Below are 22,541 nucleotides of genomic sequence, written 5' to 3'. Positions count from 1 at the left end.
TTGCATTCTTTCTTCTGCCTCACTTGGCTCAGAGAAATAACTTTAAAGCATGAAGGACATGAAGGGTGAAATGCCTGGAGAACAGAAGGAATGGCTGTGGACTCAGGCTTTTTGAATATATCTAGATTGTGACAGCTTGGATCAGAGCCACCCTTAATTTTGAGTTCAGATAGTATGTTCTGTGAAGATGTAAATCTGTTTCCGTGTTTCAGTTATCTTCAATCAAGGTAGAAGAGTGCCAACAAGCACTGAGTGTTGTTCCCTGGGTGTGTTGGCCCCACCTGCAGCCGGCTTTGGTGTCCTCAGAAATCCTTTCCTACATGCCCTCTCCATGCACAGCTGTCCTTGTTACCCGTGTTGTGTGTGGGTTATTTGCATCAAATCCAGTCTTGCTGCACATGTGATTCCTCTCGGTTCTCTTTGAGGCTGTGGCTCCCTCTGACAGAAGCTCTGTGCTGCCCATTGCCCCCAGGCTGCACTTCAAGTCGCTCAGCATTGTGGAGGTGCTGCCCTGTCCCAGCGGGGGGAACTGAGCGTCTTGTTGCATTTCTGCAGTTTAAGCCAAATATTTGCAACTTTGTTCATGTAATGAGGAACAAATAAACCTCTCTGTTGTCACTGGCTGTATTCTCCAATTTTGTTTTCTGTTGGTGGGTTAGAGGAGCACACGGCGATCTCTCTCTTGCTCAAGTAAGGCTTTGTTTTGGGGGCAGGGGGTGCCACTTACCTGTGACATGCCAGCCGTCCAGAGATGAGCACCTTCCTGATATTTTGATGTGAACTTATCATTTGGTTTGAGTGGAATTGCTCATAGAATGGAATCATAGAACCATAGAATGGCCTGGGTTGCACAGGAGCACAGTGCTCATCCAGCTCCAACCCCCTGCTGTGTGCAGGTCACCAACCAGCAGCCCAGGCTGCCCAGAGCCACATCCAGCCTGGCCTTGAATGCCTGCAGGGATGGGGCATCCACAGCCTCCTTGGGCAACCTGTGCCAGTGCATCACCACCCTCTGGGGGAAAAACTTCCTCCTCATATCCAACCTCAACCTCCCCCGTCTCAGTTTAAAACCATTCCCTTTTGTCCTGCCTCATCTCTGCTCTCAGATTGAAATAGAAAGGATCTCGATTTCACAGCTCTGAGAAGACGGATGTCAGACACAGAAGTGAATCACTCATCTCTGTGAGAGTGAGACTTCAGTTCTGTGACACTTTGCTAAATGTCAGCGTCACATTCCCACCCAGCTGCAGCTGCTTCATTCTGTGCAAACGCTATTAAGGCTTCAGAACACCTTCAGACATCTCTGGGTTTGCCCGGCCTCACCCAGGTTCTAATTGCAACTTGTGCATTTTCCAGCGGAGAAGGAAAGTTATAAAGCTGTCACAGGTGAGCCGTGAGTCACTGCTTCAGGCAGGTGTGGCTGCACGACTCCGAGCCTTTGCTTTGGGACTGAGAAGTCATTGCCTGCCTTCCAACAGCAGGGCATGTTCAGTGTGATACAGGATTGAGTCAACCTCAAAATATTCCCTCCTGCATCAAGCTCCTGTGGCTGCTTCATGGGGCGGAGGTGAAGAGAGGAGAAACACTTTGGTTTGAAGAAAACAGTGTTTGAATTCTACCGTAAGCACTTCAGTAAGAGGAACGCCTGTTTCATTTGAGCACAGCAATATCCAGCCAAAAGCAGTACTTCAAGGACTGATACGTAATGATGAATGAAGGAAACAGCATTTTTTTCTTGCTGCAGCTTTTCTATATTAAGGTGAAGAAGACCAGAATGAAGACAATGGCTTTTTTTCCTTTTTCCTCTGCTGATTGCTGGGGAGGATTTCCGGAGGGGCAAAAGACCAAAGGGCTGCATGGAGCGAGTTGGTGTCTGAATTATAAACAAGATGAAGGAGCCCTTCCACTTCCATTGATGTCTGCTGCAGGACATGTGTGCTGTGGCAGCATGGTGTGGTCTGCCTGCTCTCCAGCCTTTGATTAGGGGAAAGTGTGAAGTGAAACTCATAAATGTTTGACCTTTTCATTATTTTTTTAAGAGTTGGGACTAGACAAAGTGTTGAAATCCTTTCATGGGTAGACAAGCACGCTGCCTGCTCTTTGTCCAATGGAGCGATGTTGAGGTTGGTTGGCTTGCAGACTAATCATCCCTTTAAGATGTTTGACAGTAAGAATTAAAACTGTACCGAAACCAACATAAGAATGTTTAAGCAGTGGTGACACAGTGGAACAAATGCGGTGTTGAAATAAATGAGGCTGATGGTGCTAGAGCCACGGCTGGTTGGAAGGCTCAGAAAGTGTGCTTGAGATGGCAGTGGATGGTGCTGACAGAACACATGTCGTCATACAGGCTCTATCTGCTGCAATTTTAAGTATCATCACAGAATCACAGAACGGCCTGGGTTGCACAGGAGCACAGTGCTCATCCAGTTCCAACCCCTGCTGTGTGCAGGGTCACCAACCAGCAGCCCAGGCTGCCCAGAGCCACATCCAGCCTGGCCTTATCAGAGCTCTGTGAGTCTCTCTGCTGGGAGCTGGGTGAGCACCCAGTGCTGCTGGCAATGCAGGAGATGGTTGCACGCCTGCAGAGATGTACGGCGCTCCCACTGGTGCTGGGGAGGATGGGGCCATGCCTGGGTGTGCTGGTGTGCTCCTTCAAAGTCCTTACTGACCAAAACGTTATGAAATTTACGCACATCTGAGGTCCTCCAGAATGGTAAAATACATTTCTGTCAAAGAAGAGTAAAGAAACGCCATTGATTATTTATGATCGTTACTGTTTGATCTCTAAAACTTGGCAGGGAATTGATTTCCAAGCCTTTAGGCAGGGCTGGGGCTCTACCCACGGCTCAACCTTCCTGCTCATACTGATACTGAAAGGAAGAACCTTTGCCTTCCATCCTCCAGTGCTGAATGAAGCACTGCTGCTAAGCATGGGTTTACCTTGGGAAGGAGCCATGGCAAACAGTGGGCTGGAGAAAAGCAACACGGGCATCATGCTTATTTCAACTATTTAACTACCCTATATTCTTACCACAAGCTGATAAAAAGTTTACTGCCACTTCTTGAAGTTTACTGATGGAGATGGAGTATTCTAGCTGTGCTGTTCTCCTTGGTGGCGGTGCTCCCAGCTGCATGTTTGTTCAGATGATCACCATCTTGCTGCTGATGTCAATTCCAATCAGCGTTGCCCGAGCTCGTCAGTGGTCCTCCTGCTTCCAGCACATCAGCAGCTGCTGTTGTCCTTGTACAAATCCTGCATATCAAAGCCTGATGTCACCTTGTGTGTACAATAAATACCCGCTGTTGAAGAGTTCCAGGGAAACCCCAAATCCCTCTCGAGCGCCGCAGTCCCAAGAATGATCCCAGGGCCCTCATGGCAGCATCTCTTCAGCCTCCCCACACCAGAAGAAGCAGTTACAGCCCAAGTAATTCCTCTGTCTCTTTCTGAGCTCACAGAGAAACTTGTTTCCATTTCAGATTGGGATGCACTGCCCCGAGCAGCATGCTTAGTTCTGGCTGCCAGGCCAGCCTTGCTCAGGGTTGCTCTGTTCTCAATCTGATATAAACCTCGCAGTTATTTGCCTTCCAGATACTGGGTCCCTATCCCACATCCAGCGCCAGGCTTCAGGCAATCTGACAGGAGCTGAAGAAGTAGGCGCTTCTCCTCTAATCAAAGCAGTCTCTTCTCTTTGGAGATGCAGAAGATGTGGGAAGCAGCAGGGAGAGCTGGGCTTGCTCTGGAGTTACTGGAAATTCTCTTTATGGAAGCCTTTTTTTTTTTTTTTTCCTGGAATTTGAGCTGCTTAGAATTCAGAGGAGCAAAATTGACTTTGAAGCGCAGAGCCACGTGCTGCATTCAGAATAGGCTCTGAACTGGGGAAGAAGGTGCTTGTGTGGATGTGTGTGGAAAGAGCCATGGCAACGAGGCAGGTTTCAGTGCTCTCCTGCCTGTGGAATGAAAGGAGAATTCTTGATCCTGCAAGAGGAGCAAACTGGTAGGGCTGAGAAAGCTGCCACCTCCCTGTGAGGCTGTGAAAAGCTCGTTGCTTCTGAGGAACGGGGCAAGATTCTCTGTCACAGAGTCACAGGATGTTGGGAAATACATCTGAGGTCAAGTTCAACCCTTCAGAAGATCCCTGCCTGAAAATGGCATTGCAGCTTCCATGGAGGCGGTCGCTTTCTGCAGACTCTGCATTCCCCTCCACCCCGAGGCCGTTCTGCTGAGCATCAGCAGATGTTGCTGAGATGTGGAGAGGGCAGAGCACGGAACAACACACACACCAGCAGCTGGAAGCGGCCTGAGGGATTGCCTGGGGCTGGGATGGATGGACCCGAGGGCTGAGAAATCCCATCTGTAGGGGGCTGTGCAGAATTATCCCAGTGCCTGGAACAGCCCGAGCGTGGCCCAGGGCATGGGATGGGGAGGAGGTGGTTGATTGGTTTAGGTTTGCTCACCATCATTGTTCTTAGAGCTGAGATGATGTGGACTCCTTGTTTTTTGTTCAATGCGGTGACCTTGCCTTTGTGCCTTACCTGTTCTGCCATGGACACTGAGCTTTTATCCTAGCCCTTCCAGTGATGCTGATGGAGATTTATGTTTGTCCTTGTGTTCAGAATTCAGGCTGTGCTAAGTGTGCTCGGAGTGCTGTGTATCCTGGCAGTGATGTGGATGGATGCTGTACCCTGACACCTGTGCAGCCGGACAGAAAATGAAGCTGGCTGCTGGCAATCAGGATGTCATGCTAATGCATTCCTCACTGAGCACCGTTTGGGTCGTTTGTATCAATTTAACGCTGTTTAATCTAAATAAATTACCAACTGTGCGTTCCAGAATGTTATCTCTCGGTACCCAGTGGTGAGAACATTGCCAGCTGGAATGACTGCGTGGTTCACAGGTTGTATATTTACACTGATAAGGGAAATTTGGCTGAGCACTGTGGAGATCTGAAAGGTAGCGCAGGGTTTTATCTGCAGCTGTGACCATAGAGTTTCAAATATTGATTGAGGCTATAAGTGCTATATTTTGATTTCATTTCAGCTTGCTGGTGGGCTGCAGTGGAGAATACAAATACGCTGTAATCCATCAGACGCATACAGCGTTAAAAAGGATTTTTGTAAGAGTAAGACTTTGCAGTCAGATTTAGACCTTGGATTATTAGATATTGAAATACCGCGTTGTTAAAGTAGCATCTTTTTCTGCATAGCAATTTCTTTTTTTCTTTAAAGTGGTTTACCTGACTCTGGCGCTGAACTATTGCGTTTAATTTGCTCTTTTGCTCGTAGGAGAAACCCGTTTGCGGTGTAACTTCTGTACTCAGGGTACGCGGCGCTCCTCGTGTTGCTTTCTGCGTGTAATGGTGCCCTCTGCTGTCCTAAGGGTGGAACTGCAGCAGGGAAATGTAACCCTGAGGAGCGATCCTTCTGTGCCGCTGGGCTCGAGGCTCTGCCTGCTCTGCTGCTGATTTCCTACCCCTCCTCTGAGATGCTGACCGTCAGCGAATCTAACGTTGTTCCAAAGAGCAAAATAAATGCTTTGCAATTCAGAGTGGTTCGTGCTTTGTCTCTGTGTCTCTGCTTGGGTGCTGAGGTGGTGTTCCATTTTGCAGGTGAGAGTCTGAGTGCGTTTCCTGGACTTGGAGGTAGTTTGTGGGTAACAGAGAAGCGCATTCTGTTCACTACTCAAGCAGTAGCACTGTGTGCTTAAATGCTTCAGTTTTCATGGCATTCTGCTTGCAGGTGAGGACAGTTGCACCATCCATGAGATGTGGAAAGTTTTTAGGGACTAAAATTTGCTTCTGAAATGATTTTGCCTCACTTGGCAGAGAGAAGGAATGGAATGGGGTTTTCCCAGCAAAGCTGCAGCAGCTGTGTGGGACAGCTGGATGTGGAAATGGCTCCTGTCTGCCTTGTTCCTCAACACCTGGGGGATATAGGGCATTATAGAGGGGGATAGAGGGCAGAGCTCTGTGCTGTCACCCTGCCACTCATGGTTACACTTTGCTTTGACTTCTGCATGCTGATATTTGCAGCCTCATCACAGGATCAAGTGGAGACAAGGGAGCTCAATCGGCTCTAAACCAGTCACTGAAATCTGGAGCAGGAACTTTTCTGCAGCTCCCACCAAAGCACAGGACCGATGACCAAGAAAACAAATGGCCTTCTCAAATAAAGAACTTGCTTGGAACTCATGAAGCAGTGGATTTGGGTTGTTTGCATGCAGTTACGTGGAAGGGCAAAGGTGCAAGGAGCGGAGAGGCTCTGTGGTTCGTTCCATAGCACAGCGGGCTGAGGAAAGGCCTCCTGGCGGCCCTACAGCTCGTCGGAGCGCCGCCCGGCCCTGCAGAGCGGTACTGGAGCCGCAGGGCTGCAGCACGGAGCTTTGCTTTGGTTTTCTTTCCCTTCTGTGGTGTTTTTGTTCTTGGAGGTCTAACACGTTTACACCCTGAAAAGCGCAAATCCTTGGCGTTCAGTGAATTTCCTTTGTAGAAGCCAACGGGAAACGCTTAAAATGGGAAAGTCGCTTCCAGCTTTTTGATTTTCAACCTATCGCTTAAGAATCGAAGCACCGAACGGCGCTCGCTGGGAGCGAAGGGAAGCGCGGAGCGGCGGGTGGCCGCAGGGGGGCGCCATTGCACCTCCCCAGCGGGGCGCGGCGGCGCGCGGCGCGGGAGCGCGCGGGGCTGATTTGAGCGAGCGCGGCGCGGCGCGGCGGGGTTTGCCGTTAAGGAGGGCCGCTCCCCCGGGTCGGGGTTCTTCATCTTTCTGTAAAGCGAAAAACGTGCGCGACACAGGCAGGTGCATCTGAATCCATTTCCAAGCATTTGCACGGAGTTTGTGGGCAGAATGCTGACGGGGGAGGCGTTCTGCGCGGGAATGTTGCGTTACGAGGGGAAGGTTGAGCATCCCTCGTTATCCTCTGCAGGGATGGACGCGTGATTGCTGTCTATAATTCAGAACAACGAGTGATGGATTGATAACTACGAGCCCAGAAGACGCGGTAGAGAAGGTGGATGGCACGGCTGGTACAAATACACGGGTCTCTCCGAAAGTAATGCCTCCTATTGATTTCCACGGGAACTGCACCAGAAGCAAAGAGTGCAACAACGCGATTTGACAGAGCAAATTCTCAGCCACAAAACGCTGCTTTTCAACGCAGCCATCACCATCAGCTGAGCATTTTCAGCTGCGATGAACGGAGCTGCTTGCTGTGCTCGTACAGATCTGCACCTGTGGATGTGAGCACTGTTGCACTGCTGAAATGCACTGCCTGCTGCCTCACTGTGCTGCACCCGCATGGAAAATCATAGCAGCCCCAGTTTAATCTTACTTAAACTGCACCAGTTCAGCATTACTTTTCCAGGCGAGCTGGACTTGATGGGTGCTTGCTCTGGTAATTAAGTATTGAATGGAAAGTGCCTGATCCTCAGAGATATGCAGTACCTGTTGCTCCCCGTGAAGCTGAATGATGAGGTTAGCACTGGGCTAATGCTCACATGAGAGTGGCCATGCACTGTGATTGACCCCTCAGCTGCACATATTGACCTCGGGAATCAATTGGCTGTGAGCAGCTCGTAAAAGATGTTTGTCCAGTCAGCACCAGGATGCTGCAGAGCCTTCTGCACGCTGTGTGCAGAACTGTACCTGGATAATGCACTCACATTGCAGCTGGAAGCAGCAGGCCCCACTGCAGCGCCCAGCAGCTGTGCCCAGGTGCCTTCTGCTCCATTTGCCATCTTTCTGTTGAGATGCATTCAAGGCCAGGCTGGATGTGGCTCTGGGCAGCCTGGGCTGCTGGTTGGTGACCCTGCACATAGAGGTTGGAACTGGATGAGCATTGTGGTCCTTTGCAACCCAGGCCGTTCTGTGATTCTATGACTTCTACATGGGCCTCAGCATACTGCCCTGCAGAATAACTGAACACACAGGGGCTGTCTCAAGTCTTCCCTGCTGGCAGCGTCTTTTAACAGAGTAACTTTCTAGCAGGGTATATTTGCAGTGATTTTTTACTTCTGCGATTTTGCATAGTTGAGAAAAATGTACCCAGCTCCTCTTACAGCAGTGTTCAGAGGTGTCCACGTTCCCACTGTGCATCTTGTTCAGCGCATGGCTATATTCTTCAGTTTAAAAAGAAATGAAAAATGAAATCGCTCTGTGTCCCCTGGCTGGAACGGCACTGCATGGGCTGCCCAGAGGGGTCCCTGCAGACAGCCCAGGGCAGGGATGGGCTCTGAGCACTGATGGAGCTGTGGGTGTCCCTGCTCACTGCAGGGGGTGGTACCGGGTGGCCTTTGGATGTCCCTTCCAACTCAAACCGGGTGGCCCTTACAGGTCCCTTCCGACTCAAACTTCTATACCATGACTCCTCTCAGGCTGTGATCGGATCTCCCCGTTTGTAGCACGGTTGAAAGACCTTCCCGTGCCTGGAGCTCGGCGTCTCGTTAACCCGGATCCAGGCACGCAGCCCAGATAGGGCAGTTGCGGATCTCTCCCGTTTGTCCCTCGGAGGCGCCGCTTTGCGGAGAGCACCGCGTGCAGCCGCGACCCGCAGCCCCCGTTGCTGGCAGCGGGAAGGGGGCGGTGGGGCTGCGGGCCGAGCAGCTCCGGGAAGAGCCGGGACAGCGCGGGGCTCCGGCGGCTGCCGTCCCTGATCCGCCCGGGGCGCCTCCGTGGCACCGCGCTGAGGCTCCGCGGGCACAAACGGGAAGCCTTTGAGGAGGGGCTGTGAGTTCCGCGTCCCCTAAGGGAACTCGGCGATCCGTCACCTCTGCTCCAGACTTGGAAGCGCGGCTCCGGGCGGCTGTGCGGAGTCAGGCTGCTCGGCTCCGGGCTGCCCCGAGGGCTGCGCTCCGCTGCTGAGCATCCTGCCGAGGAGAGTGTTCGTAACAGTTGTTCGTGAGGCCGTAAAAAAGCAATGAGAGCAGCGATCCAATCGAGGAAAAACGGCCATTTCCTTAAATTATTTTTCTCATTAGCAATTTACAAAGATATTTCTTATTAAAAAGTGGAATTTTAAGCGTCTACAAACTGGTTCTGGCTTTTAGAGCGGAGCAGCCGAGGGCTGATTAGTTTCTCCCATGCATCCGTAATGAAATATTAATTTGATAAAAGCTTTAATATAGATTTTTACAGCAGCATTTTTTTTTCCTTTTTTTTCTTCCCGTTTAACGTTTTAGAACTGGAAACGGCTCCCATCTGTAGGAGCAGATCAGAGCCCGGCTTTCTGCTGCCACGGCTGCTCTCTGCCCATTCTTCAGTCTGCATTTATAGCAGGAACTGGAAAGGCTTGGGGACAGAGAGGGAGAGGAAATGCGAAAGGCAAACTGAAGGAGAGAGCGCGGGGCGTTGGGTGAGATGGAGCAGGGGTCCCACACCGAGGAAATGGGCTCGGACTGGGAAAACTTCATCCCCTGTGTTCTACATAGAAAAATGGTACATTGCCTCCACTTTATTATTACTATTGCATTTTCAGCACAGAGGCAGATGAGAGTCATCCCTGGGATTCACAGACAGGTGGAACTCTTAACCCTGGCTTTGCCTCTTCAGCTTCTCCGTGCCACATAAGGCTGCCGAGCAGCAAGCAGTGCTGGGAGCCTGTCTGCAGATCCTGCAGAGGTGTGTGTGTCCTACTGCCATTACTGGGAGAGCTTTGTCACAGGGATCTGTGCCGGAACGAGAACAGCACCATGGCTTGCCCCAGTGCAATCTGCATTGGAGCATCCCATAGGGCAAATCGGGGCGTTTTGGTGTCTGGCACAGTGGCAACCCATGGCTGTGCTCACATTTTTGCCACATCATAGTTAACCATTAATTGGTACGCCTCTGAGAGGGATGGGAAAGTAAACCCAAGCAATTAGCTTGAGGGAGAGAAGACTTCAGAGAGCCCTCAGTGTGGCCTTCCAGTACTTGAAGGGAGTATAAACAGGAGGGTGGATGGTGATGGGACAAGGGGGAATGGTTTTAAACTGAGACAGGGGAGGTTGAGGTTGGATATGAGGAGGAAGTTTTTCGTCAGAGGGTGGTGAGGCACTGGCACAGGTTGCCCAAGGAGGCTGTGGATGCCCCATCCCTGCAGGCATTCAAGGCCAGGCTGGATGTGGCTCTGGGCAGCCTGGGCTGCTGGTTGGTGACCTGCACACAGCAGGGGGTTGGAGCTGGATGAGCATTGTGCTCCTTTGCAACCCAGGCCATTCTGTGATGCTATGATTCAATTAGATTTCCCCAGCAATCTGAGCGAGGATGAGCCTCCAGCTCTGGGTTGTGGTGTCTGGCTGTGTGAACTCCAACAACACCAGACTGCGATGCCCTGAAAGCAGAGCTGAGGAGGTCATCGGTGTTCTGTGATTTTCAGTCTTCTGTGAGACTTCAGGAAGGAATCTCACCAATAGTGTTTGTGTTTCTTTTCCCTCAGTTGTTTGCTCTCTTTCTGGTATTCTTTTCTGTATTTGTATTTAAAGGCAGCTCAGCTTTGGGCAGGAGGAGGGCACTGCAGCTGGAGGAGCACTGCTCAGCTCAGGAGCCTGGTGCTGCTCGGGCAGCACAGCTGAGATCCATTAGCAGAGCCCTTCCAGCAGGGCTGTGGTGGTGTTGGCTCTGCAGAGGAGAGATTCCAGTGCAGCAGCAGAGAAAGCTGCCAAATTACGAGTGGGGAGCAGGGAAGAAGGATGGGTGGTGATTGCCGTCACAGACTGCGCATCTGGAGTTCTGCATTTCTTCCAGTTACTGTAGTAAATGTTAAATGTACTTTGCTGGTCACTGACAAACACTGTAGTGTTAACTGCTTAAGACACACATCTCCTGATCTGTGCGAAGCACCCGGTGCTCCTTGCTGCAGTGCTCATGGTGAGGAAGCAAATGCATAAGAAGCCCTGCATTATGGAGAGAGCAATAATACACAGAAAGTTTAAATGAATGTGAACTTTGAGGTCAGCAGCTGAGCAGGATGGGAGTCTGGTCCTCTTTTTCTTTGATTTTCCTCGATGGCAAATTGAACCCTGTGAAAGTTAATAACAGATGTGCTGGCTGTTGTGCCTCCAGCTGGGCCGATGGTGGGCACGGCTCTGCCACTGGGCAGGGTGAAATTTCAGTGCTGGTATCTGTGCGTTCCCCTGTGAAACACGACTTGTGTTTGTGAGGATGGCAGTGGTGACAAAGTCAGATGTGCTCTGTGATCTGTGATACATGATGTCTGTAGGAAATATTTCTGCTCCAGAGAGCGGCCAGGCGCTGGCACAGCTGCCCAGGGGTGGGCAGTCCCTGTCCATGGAGGTGTTCAGAGCTGCAGGGATGTGGCACTGAGGGATGTGGGCTGTGGGACTGTGGGTGATGGGGTTGGGGGTCTCAGAGGGCTTTTCCATCCTGAATGGTTCCATGATCAGCTCTATGGTCCTGCCATCAGTTCGCAGGAGCAGAGCCTGGCACCTCCCTCTGCTTCCCCTCCACAGGGAGCTGCAGCGAGCAATGAGATCACCTCTCAGCCTCCTGTCTCATGGACTCACAGAATCATACACCCGTGGAATGACTTGGGCTGGATGGGACATTAAAGACCATCTATTTCCAACCCCTTACGGTTCATCTAGATTCCAGCCTTCTCTCCTTCAAGGAGAGGTTGAGGATGTTGGGCTGTTTAGCCTGGACAGAAGCTGATGCTGTTGCAGTGAAGCAGCTGGCTCAGCTCAGCTCAGCTCCTGCAGAGCCTGGCACTGCTGGGCAATTGGCTGTGAAATGCACCCCTCTGTTGCACAGAGCAGCACACCGAGCACTGCTCTGCTCGGCACATGGACTCACAGTGGATTCCCTCTGTCAAATTAACGTCCACAGATGCCCTGAGGAAGTGGAGGTTTGGTGCTTGGTTGATCTGGTCTGTTGTTACGGTAGATTCATTCACACAGGAAAGGTTTTAAAGTGTATTTGTATTCGTTATTTCCAGCTGCACACTGCTTGAGAGAGGAAAGCAGCGGAGCTGATGGGGATGGGAGGTGCAGGAGGTGGGGTGGGCCCCCTCTGCCCCATGGCAATGCCCAGCTCTGTGCTGTGATGTGTGGCCATCAGGCTGTCCCACCAGGGAGCACCACATATTTTTCTTTTGCTTGGATATTTCATGTCCCGTTTGTCATTCATCAGCTTGCCCGTGCATTTTGCTGGAATATGTGCAAGAAAACAAAGAAAAGAGGCACTGGCTCTGCCTTCACCTGTGCCAGGTCCGGCTGCTGTGAGCGCAGCTCAAAGCCTCCTGTCAGCTCCCAGCTCTGTGGTTCTGTGGCTAATGGATGTGTGCAGACAGCTGTCTTGTTCACTTCCACTTGTGCTCTTCAGGCTGCAGCCCGTGGCCTTTCTGGGAAAGGATGTGCACAGAAATGTGATTCCCGTCTCCCTCCTTGGCTCTCTCTCAGTGACCTTCGCTAACTCAGGAGCTGCTGTATCAGATAACCGTCAGTTCTCAATAAGGTCTGTGAAGGACGTTTTTGTCTCTCCAGCAGCAGTGGTTGCTTCTTTATTAATGTTTCACGTTGGGAATTTCCTCCTTTGAACTCAGCTGTTAGAGAGAAGCTCGTCTTATTGCGTTCATCCTCAGTGTTCTCCTGAAGTGGCAGCATGCAGCTGGCGCTCAGTTTTACCTGGTGACGGCGCAGTGGGGATGTGAGGCTTTGGTCAGACACTTCTGTGGGCACTTAGCATTTATTCTGACTGGAACATCTCCTGCAGGAAGGCGTATCTGAACCTTCTTTGCCCTCAGTGTGATGGAGGCTGTCCCGGCAGCTGCAGAGCACACTGCAAGCCAGCAGTGATGGGTGTGCAAAACGGAGCAGAACGGGGCAGTCCCATACAGCATCAGCAACACAACAGGAGGTGCTGAGGTGTGACAGGACGTGCCTGCAGTGTGAGCAGTGCCCGATGCACTTGGCTGAGCTGTGCCTTCCCAAAGTCTTTCAAGGAATAGAGCTGGGAACTGGCTTTCCAAACGGTCATTCTGGTGTTTCTTCCCATATATCACATCTAAGAGAGTCGGATAAATGTGGGATTTCTTTTGTTCAAGAGGCCACAGCTGTGCGATACCTCATGCTTCTAAGCTTCACTTACTGATGGAAATGTAATAAGAAATAAAAGGCTGCTACTCTCCATTCAGAAATCTGCCATTTTCCAAATATTTGTATTTTCTTTCCTTACTTGCAGACTGACTTTTCTCTTTTCCAGTATGTTGAGCTTTCTTGTTTTGCCAGAAACCTTCAATTTCTGGATATGAGCATGAAGAGGTTCCTGGATCTTGTCTTATGAAGAGGCTTCCTAAGGCCTGATGGTTGACTGGGGGCACTGGGGACACGAGGGAATGGCCTTGGGTTGCACCAGGGGAGCTTTGGGGTGGATGTCAGAAGAATTTCATCAAGAGAGTGGGTGGGCACTGGAAGAGGCTTCATAGGGAGCGGAGGAGCCCCCATCCCTGGGGGTGTCTGGGAGCTGTGTGGCTGTGGTGCTTAGGGACGTGGGTTAGTGGTGGCTGTGGGTTAGGTTGGGTGTGATGATGCAAAGGGTCCTTTCCAGCCTGAATGATTCTGTGGTTCTATGATTTCTTCCCCTGCCCGCATTGCAATACCTTTGGAAAGCTGTGTCTGATCCACTTCCAACACTGCAGAACATTTCCAGAAACCACTCTCATTTCGTTTAAGTTTTGTCTGCAATGTGAACAAACGGGGTGATGCCCCAAAGCTGCACTGCCTGAGGCTGTGGATGGGCTTCACAGCACTGAGCTGTGCTGGAAAAGGCAATTCTGTGCTACATCTGCTCACACACAGCCCAGAGAGGACGTCCCCACGTCCATTTCCAGCTGTGAGAGCGGAGCAGAGCGCACTGGTGCTGCTGTCCCCTGGCTCTCTGTGCTGTGCTGTGCTCCTCGCTCTGCTCTCTGTGTGCTCACGCTGTGTTCGTGCCTTCTGCAGGAGCACCTGAATGTTTCTGCTTACTTTTTTCCGAGACAAAATCAGTATTTGTTAGATACAATTATAAGGAATGATGGATGTGCTGCTGGCGGGATGAGAGCATGAAAGATCATACTAAGGCACAGGCCTGTTGTTAGTGAAAGAGAGGAGGCACAAAGCGGCCTGAAAAATCCCCCCTCGGATCAGAATGCTGTAACAAACAGGATGCATTTTGAGTGCTGGTGTGATGTGGAGCTGACACCTCGCTCAGGGGCACGGGTGGACAAGGGGAGTAAGTGGGAGCCGAGAGCATCCTGCTGCTGCTGCAGCATGCACGTCTCTCTGATGCTCAAATATGGTTTTGTTGGTGCGAGCTCAAGGTTAAACCTTCCACTACACAGAATTAGCTGGTAAGAGACAAAGGGCATTGATCAGCAGGGATTGGGGATGATACATTTCACAAAGCGCTTTCAGTTGCAGTACCTGGAGATAGATCAATATTTTCTATTTGCCTTTGCTCTAAGCTTATTTTCCTTCGTCGCTGAAGAGATGCTCACTTGTGTCTTCTACCAGAACATTAAGCTGCTCTGTCCTGATAAACTGCAATACAAACACCGGTGCTTTCCAGGAGCTGCTCCATCATGCAGGAACACATCTGATAAACAGAGAAACCCCGTCGATGTCACAGCTCATCACAGAACTGACCGTGGAAAGGTTGGGCTGAAGGGGCCCTATGGACCACCTACTCCCACCCTCTGCCCAGGGCTGGGTGTCCCACGGCCGTAGGTTTGATATTCCCCATTGAGGTGTATTGATGGGTTGGAGAGTTATAGCTGTATGTTGGGTTTTTTTACTTATTCCTTTTGAGAGATGAGATGGTAGATCTGGCACTGCAGGACGTGTCGGTGGGCATGGGGCTGGGCTGGGCTTTTCCAGCCTTAATGACTCTGATTCTATGATAGTTGGGCATTCTTTCAGTAAAAACTGTGCATAAATACCACAGTAAGTACCCTGTGAGGTGTAAGATAGGAAGTCAGAAGAAGACATAAGCTGACGATGTTTTGGGTGCAGGAGTGCCACCCATCTATTCCTCCCATGGCACTCAGCCCACAGCACCTTTATTCTAATTAGTAACGATCATGATTTAGCATCATGCTGCTCCATGATGGTGCAGTGCCTGGCTTTGGGCAGCTGGCACAGCAGGCCCCAGGTCCTGTGCTTGCCTGTTCCCAGGGCTGCTTGGAGTTCCATCAGTGTGGTACAGCAGCATCTGAGGTGTATTTGTATGTAAACTGGGTTTTCAGCTCTCGTATCAGCAAGCACTGCAATTTCTTACTCAATTGTGTACATGTTTAGTGAGTCAAAGACAAATCTATTCACAGTTGTGTTTCTGTTCAGCTTCACGGCCTCAGCATATGTAAGTCTTGCAGAACGCTGTTTAAAAGTTTTTGCAAAGCAATTTTTTCCTGTATTTTCTCTTTTCTCTTCAGATGATGGCTTCTACTGAACAAGAGAAAGGATGTAAGTGCTTTCTGGTGATGTTTGTCTCTTCAAGCCTTAATTCATGCCCTTTGGGTGCACAAATACCAGCGTTGGCCATGTGCTGGCTGTGGGCCGGGTGCTGCTGGGGGTCACTGCCTTATGGGAGGTCTGCTGAGGCATTCTTTGCTGTATATTTGTACCAACACGTATTGTTTCATTTGCTTGGGAAGTCGGTTTCCTTCTTAACACAGATCTTTCAGTATTTTGAGAAGAAAAATCTTTATGAATTGCATTTGTTAGAGCTAAAGTACACTAATGTGACTTCTCAACAAGCTTTATGCTACTAAAAAGGCATCAATAACCAAACAGAAATAAACCTCTTTCAGTATATATTAACGGCAAAGGAAGGAAGAGATGAAACACCTGGCACGAGGCTGGGGCCAGAATCCCCGTGAGCTGCCCTCCCTGCTGTCCACACGGCCATGTAAGCACGGTGGGATGGGGGATGTAAAGGCGGTGCAGACATGGATGGAAACGATCTGCTCCTGGTGTCTTCCCTCTCCTCTGGAGTAATGCATCCCCTTCTCTCCGTGCCTCAGTTTGAATGCTGTCACACACAGTGGGCAGCAATAGGTTGTGTATAGGCTGATGCCCTCACTGCTGCTCATTGGCACCTCTGGGGGCTTCAGCGGGCTGCACTCTGTCCAGGGGAAGGTGGAGGACCACATAACCAAAGGGGGATTATTTTCAGAGAAGCTCTGATGACACAGGCAGAGTCAGCAGGCTGTGATGCTCTATCTCTGTTTTTGGTCTCAGCTTTTTACTTGGCCACCATCTCTACGTGTGTGCACCTGTGGCAAAGCCCATGGGTGCAGGTTAGAACAGAAAGATGCAATGAGCTCTGAAGCCAACAACACTGAAACCATCAGCTGAGGATCTCTATTGGTGTTGGAGGGACGGTGGCACTGTCTGTAGGGGACTCATGGCTTCAGCTTGAACTGACGGTGATGTCCATTAAGGACTTGGGCATGCATGAAATGAAAATGTCAAGAGCTCAACACTGTGCTGTAAAGCCATGGGAGCCTGGCTGTTCTCCAGAGGAGCAAAGAGAGCAGCGGTGGCTCTGATGCTTTCCTTCCAATTAAAAGCATTTTCTGCCAGCCGTGGCCCGGGAAGTAAAACTCTGTGAGAGCTGAGAGCTGCTCCAGAAAACATTGTGCTTTGTAAAGCTGTAGAGTTGAGTGCAAACTACAACAGAGAGCAAACTGAATAATGCAAACAGAAAGATGGCATTTCCCCACAGGGATGGGAAGCAGATGGAGCCTACACAACTCATGAAAACAGAAAGATGCACACGCCGAGTTTGATCCAACTCTGCTGATGTCACCCAGAGTTTCCTTCTGACTTCAGAAGTGGCAGATCTGGTCCTTCCAAGGCTTCCCCTGTTTGTTTGGGTTTAGAAGAAAGCATCTCCTCTGCCAACCAGTCTGTATTATTTGAGCAGAGTCTGACTGTGGTGTGTGATGGATATGTTATGTCTAGGTAGATCTTCCTCTTCTATCATGAGCAATTCTTTGATTTTGAAGTGGTAACACTCGCAGCCCAGGGGCCCAACGTACCTCGAGCTTCTGGGATTGCCTCTTGTCATGCAGTGCTGTGTGGAGCTCTCTTAACTCTTAAAAAGGAGAGAAAGGTATAAATGCATGCAAGGTAAAACTGATTGGAAGTGTCATGAAAAACTAAGAGAAGTAGGGGAGTGTGTGGAATGGAGAAACCAACTTCTAGGCACTGCTTCCATCCTTGGTGCTTTGTATGGGCAGCCTGGATGGCTGTCAGCTCCGGGTGAAGCCTTAAATCCTCTCCTTTCCTTGCTGGCTTCCTTGTTCTCCCTTTTTTCCCCCACTCTTTTGTCCTCTTTTCTCTCTTTTCCACTCTTTCTCCAAGCAGAGGTGGTACAGAGAAATAAAGCAATAAGCACAACTTCTGTGTTACTGCGTTCGGAATGTTGGCTCCAAAGAAATTGGCTTTATAGGAAAGTTATTTTTAAAAACTATTTATTTTGGTTGTTATTGTGGATGTTCTCTTGCACATCCAATTAAAAACCACGCTTTGTGTGATTTATAACCCCCCAAATCAATTTCATCTGCAAGCGTTTTGTGTTTGGTGTTTTAGCATTAGGTGTGAGACTTGGCAGGCGAGGTGAAGGGAAGCCATGGCAGCAGTGCTGGTGTTTTCTGAGGGGCTGGGGTGTTTTTTTCTAACCAGCAGCCCAGGCTGCCCAGAGCCACATCCAGCCTTGAATGCTTGCAGGGATGGGGCACCCACAGCCTCCTTGGGCAACCTGTGCCAGTGCCTCACCACCCTCTCTGCTCCCTCCCACCTCTGTGAGGAAGGTTCACCACCTCCTGCTGCCAGTTCCATAGCACCAGCAGTTTCTCTGGGCCAGCACCCGAACAGAGCTGTGCATGCTGTGGTCCCACAGCTGTGTCTGTGCAGGATCCCAGCAGTGTTTCCGCATCTCAGACTGCTGGGCACTGCTGAGTGGCAAAGAAAGAATGGGGGCTGTGTGCAGCTGGAACTGGGAGCCTATAGTGATGCTGAACAGCGTGCAAGGAACGTGGAGCATGGACAGCCCTGCCTCAGTGCAGATCTGGGCAAGCTCTGGGCTGTGAGGTGCTGGTGAGCTGGCAAGAGGTGGCACAGCCCCACTGCAGTGTTCATCCATCATCGTCCTGAGAGCTTTCAGAGTCTGCTGTCAGCCCAGGCCAGCTTGGCCCCTTTTCCATCAACTTAACAGGCAGAAAAGTCCCAGCACTTCTGGTTTGCCCTCTCTTGCCCGATCTTTTTTTCCCATCCAAGCAAAAAAGGGTTTCTCCCAAATGCAGGCTGCACCTCGCTGTGACTGCTCTCCCTGCACAGAGCTCTTCTCTGCAGCCCCTGCTCAGCAGTGCCATGCAGATGACAGCTCCATCCTGCTCCTTCCCCACCCTCTGCTGATTAGAGAAGACACAGAGACCTCTATCACATGGAGGAGGAAAAGCAAGAAGGCGATTGCAAGAGGAGCACAGCACATTTTCTGCCTTGGTTTGAGCACAAACTTTTATCTTCTCTGTGCATAAATGATGCCTCCCTGCCCATCCAGTTTGCACCTCCGGAGCTGCTTTTACATCCTGATGGTAAAAATAGCTGAGAACCTCTTGCTGATAAAAGACCTAAAAAAGAGCGGCAGTGGGAGTGCGACTGCCCTATTTTTGGTTAATTAAAATGGGAACGTTTCCTCTGTTTCCAGCCCTTTGTGGTTTTTCTTCTTTCCTTCCAAAATACCAAACTTCCAGCATTAGAAGCACAGCTTAAGAAGCACACGTCCCAGCTGCTCCCATGAGGGAGATGTGCCCAGCACTGAGCACCCCAGAGCACTGCCCCACTCCCACCTGCCCCTCTGCTGGTGGAGGCAGAGCAGTAACCAAACTGTCCCTTGGTTATAAAGCTGATTTTCCCCCAGAGGGTGGTGAGGCACTGGCACAGGCTGCCCAAGGAGGCTGTGGATGCCCCATCCCTGCAGGCATTCAAGGCCAGGCTGGATGTGGCTCTGGGCAGCCTGGGCTGCTGGTTGGTGACCTGCACACAGCAGGGGGTTGGAACTGATGAGCACTGTGGGCCTTTGCAATCCAGGCCGTTCTGTGGTTCTGTGATTCACCTTGTAATCTGGCACCTGACCCCAAATCAGCCGACCCCCCCATCAGCACAGGGCTGGGGAGCCTCACAGCAAGTGATCCTAACAGTAGGCAGCACTTGGTGGTCTGTTGGAGGAATGCTGCAAATTTGCTGTCACAGTAGCTGACTGCAGCTCTCCTTGCCAGCATCTTGCTACCCAGATGGTCTTTCAGCTGTGGTTGCATCAAAATGGGAGCCCAGATGGCTGCAAAGCAGCTTGGAGCAGTGGGGCTGTGAGGCTGAAGGTCTGCATGGTGTGCCCAGTGCTGGGCTGGCCTGGCACTCCATCAGCTGCCCGGAGATTTGGGCTGATGCACACACACACCAGCGCTGTTTTGGCAGTTTTTAATAGGTTTGCACTTATCTGGCAAGTTTGGTTTTTTTTGCCCCCTCCCCCCCCCTTTTTTTTTCACCTGAAAGTAAACAAAGCAAAGAAGGAAGGCACTGCTCGATAAGGAACAGTCCCTTCTGTAGAGTGAGATGTGAATGGTGCTCACTCAAGCATTGGATCCCATGTCAGACTTCAGCACACTTCAGCAGCGGGGTGGGCAATAAAACTGTTCAGCCACAGAGAAATTAGTAATACAGTAATAAGAAGGAATGAGGTGCGAGGCTTCAAAGGGAAAAACTTGTGCTTCAAGTTGGAAACCCAAGTCTGGATAATAGGACTGAAAAGGGAATTTTAAGGTTTCCGTTCTCCTCTACCCACACTCTCCTGCAGAGTGCTGGTGCTGAGCTGCTGGGCAGGGGATGTGCTTTTAAGGAGGTGGGATTTCTGTCTTCTATACGTTTTCAGTCTGCAGCTTCAGAGGAGTCACTTTCTTATGACAAACTGCAATCCTATTAGCGACATTTGTCAGAGTAGAACAGGAACCATTGGTCCTCATTGTGTTCAGGGAGGAGGAAAATGAGTCTTTATGGCGCAACATGAGGGAACATCTGGGTGTGTGTAGCACAGGGCTGCAGGGTACTGCTGCCACAGCAGAGCTGGGATGCATGCTGTCACACGTGGCTCTAATGGTAGCATCAACTCGAGCATCGCTGCAAAGAGAGACGGTCGCATCTCTCAGACAATTCCTTTGGAAGAAAATTGCCAGTGTCAGCCTGGGAACTGATGAATAAAATCAAATGGCTTGACTGGAAATCCAGAAAACACACATTATGAACAGAAATGCTATCAAAGTGTTGAAAATATTGTAGTTACAACAACAGAGAAGTTTCCTCCACCATTTACGTGTAAGGACATCAATGGAATTTTTGTGCCTTGGGCCTCCTGCTGGATCTGCAGTCTGGAACAAAGTCCTTCATGCCACCATGCAGTGACCTTTCCCTCTTCACTCAGGTTTTTTCCTCTGATTTACACAAGTTTGGCTGGCTAGACATTTTTCTACACAATATAATAATTGTGTGAATACACACATGGTGCCAGTGATTATCCTAACGTCATTTACTTTTGAAGATGGCCAAATGTTCACTTCTTTGGCATTCTACAACTAATTTTGAAAGAAAACTAAGGATGGCTCTATGGGAGGAGATAGACTGAGCACCCTTCTAGCAAGATGCATTAGATCAGAATTCAATATTGTCTTTATTCTCCAGAATCTTGTGTGACAAAGCCTTCTCTCTGCTGCTCCCAGGAGAACAGGCATTCATTCCAGTCAGGTCTTCCTCGTGCTCTCTCCAGCCCAATATATTATCAGAGTTCCAAAAATAATGAGGGGAGACTCTTATATCTGCAGAGAAAGACAACGCAGCAGGGAGAAATGGCCATAGAAGATTTGTCAGAAGGGCAATTTCCAGCTAAGGAACACAGCCATATTAATCTGTGATCTGACATCCAAGCGCAGTTGCTGCTTTCTCACTGTTCAGCACTGTGTGTCCCGAGGCTGTTATGGATTTAATGCTCGTGTCTTTGAAAAACCAAAGGGAAACACGGTAAGTGTAGAGATGTCACAGACGTAGGGCCTTTGTGAAGGCACATCCACACATCCCTGCTCTGGGATCTCCCCAGTGTGCACGCAGCCCTTGTGCAGATTCAGCCCCAATGCTTCGTGAGCTCCCCTCTCTCAGGTACACCAACAATAACAGCACAACCCGAGAGGGACCGACTCTGTTTATTCAGATGTTAAACTCATCTGCCTCATCAGCAGTGAACATTTGGACAAAAATTAATTCCTAGAAATCATTTCCTATGTGAAAGCATTTGTTTAAACCCGGAGACTGAGCCAAGCCAAGCATGGCGGTGACTGATTTGGACTAATGTTAGTTTTCAAACTTGAGAAACATTTTGAGCCTAATCCTCCCAGTATTTACTCTGCATCCCACAGGGCTGTTGGCCCTGGGGAAGGCTTAACCCTGCAGGACTTTGTGCAGTGCTCGGAGAATAATTCTCCTGTTCACACTCTCCTTAATAACGCGGGCAGCGATGCAGAAGAGTAGGATTATTCCAGACAGCTCCCAAGAAAATGCTGGTACATGCTAATGAGGAAAAACTGAAGTGGTGGCGTTGCTCAGTCTGGAGGCAAGAATTCCAAGAAGAGACACGAGAAGCCTTTGATTATGTAGAAGCAAATGGCACAGAGCAAAGCGCTGCGCCGCTGCCCACATCCACTCAGGGCAGGGCAAACTCAGATAGACTGACATTCCTGAGAAGGAGGATTCTGAAGTTATTAACACATGTTTTCTGCCATATTTAAGGCACTCGGGCACTGGCACATGTTGCCCATGAGGCTGCAGCTCTGTGTCACTGCCTGCTGTGCCTGGGCTGGGAAACACAGATCAACCCCAGTGTGGGTATGGGGTTTTGGGGATGGAAGTCCCTTTTGTCCCTTGTCCTACTGATATCTGACAAGTTTCTCCTCATTTTTGCTATATGGTTAGTAATTAAACCTGATCTGAGATGAAAAGATCCTGAAGTCATGTCAGTCTTAACTAATGGAGATATGGGACAACCCCACCAGGCTGCCATTCCTGCTGCACAGACGGGGACGCAGGCACAGCAGATCAAATGCTCAGAGCACACAGGGCTGACTGCTCTGCTTTTCCCTACAACCACTCACATCTATTTTCCTTCTCCTACCTCTGCAGACCAGTCTCTCACTCACTACCCAGCAAGGGCCTTCATCCTCCTCCCAAACAGAGGAGTAAATGAACACAACAGGAAGGAGCAAACAAAGCTTACAGCAAGCAGAGGATAATTTCTTGTGAATGGTAGCAAAGGAAAACATACAGAAGAGCCCAGAAAGCAGGCAGCACTGCTGTTAGTGGGGTATCCTCTGAAGTACAGTCTTGGGAGATTGGTATAAGGAGTATTTTTTGGTCGTGACAATAACACACCAATAACAGTTGCAAATGTTACATTCTTAAGACTTCATTTTTGCAGACATCCTCTCAGCTTTAACTGCTTGTTTTATTTGGCTTCCTTTCTTGAAA

This window comes from Lagopus leucura, unplaced genomic scaffold (assembly GCF_019238085.1).
Source record: "Lagopus leucura isolate 7727_CA_CO unplaced genomic scaffold, USGS_WTPT01 Super-Scaffold_741, whole genome shotgun sequence".
Classification (NCBI taxonomy): Eukaryota; Metazoa; Chordata; class Aves; order Galliformes; family Phasianidae; genus Lagopus; species Lagopus leucura.
The sequence above is the reverse complement of the archived record's forward strand: the minus strand, read 5'-3'. Positions refer to the sequence as shown.